The sequence below is a fragment of the Mastacembelus armatus genome, chromosome 14, assembly GCF_900324485.2.
Source record: "Mastacembelus armatus chromosome 14, fMasArm1.2, whole genome shotgun sequence".
NCBI classification, from domain to species: domain Eukaryota; kingdom Metazoa; phylum Chordata; class Actinopteri; order Synbranchiformes; family Mastacembelidae; genus Mastacembelus; species Mastacembelus armatus.
In genome coordinates, this window is record NC_046646.1 from 4,994,336 (window position 1) to 4,995,343 (window position 1,008).

Consider the following 1,008-nt stretch of genomic DNA (forward strand, 5'->3'; position numbering starts at 1 on the left):
CCAATGCACTGACATGCAATCTGCTAAATTGCAGCAACTCATTACATACGCATATCAACCTTTTACTCAGAAATAAAGTACTTGCTCCAATTATAGTGTGATTGTAATGGACTCTACTTGATATATTCACTTAGGTTTGAAAGAGAAGTTTTAAAATACTTATATCTGGTGGTATATATGTTTTCCATAATGTGCAGTAGAACAGCACTATCACAGGACTGGAGTGAAAATTTTTCAAGAATATGATTGATGGCTTCATGGGTGTTATTTCATTCATTGCTGTCTGGTACATCTTAATCAAAAAATGTGCATTATGCACTCTAATAATGTGCACACTACTATTCACAAATGTTTCATACTGTTGTCTAATTACTAAGGTTTTGCATGATGCATAGCCACTATATAATGTTAAGTAAAGGTTGGGTTCAAATTTGGTGGATTGCCCTCAGTAGCTTAGCATTTATGTAAATGACACATTTTTCAAAAAGAGGGAAAGTAAGTAGCACTTAGTGGTTCCTGAGGGGTGAACTTTCAGTGTCAAAAACTGTAAGTGCATCCACCTTGTTGGGAGGGTGATTTAGGGGCTTGTTCAAATCAGTATGTTTTTAACAGTATGAGTTGGCACATTACACACAGACTGAAATTTTGAACCCCTTTCTACAATCTGTGTTTTTTGCAGACACAAATAGGACACAGCTGAGAAGACAATCCTACTTCCCCATACCTCTCATCCTTTTGTAGGCTGTTAATGCCTCTCTACTACATGTCACTATATTCAGAGGATGGGGGTTGGTCCTGCCCTCAAAGCAGAGACTCCCTCAGTCCCATATAAATACACTCACAGATGTCTTGCTTCAAGCAGTGTCTGCCTCTCTCTCACTCTCTCTGTCTCTCTCTCTCTCTCTCACACAGACACACACACACACATACTCCCGCTGTAAACAAGATAATTACTCACATTAATACTAATAGAAACAAAAAGCTGAGAGTAATACTCCAGTGGAAATG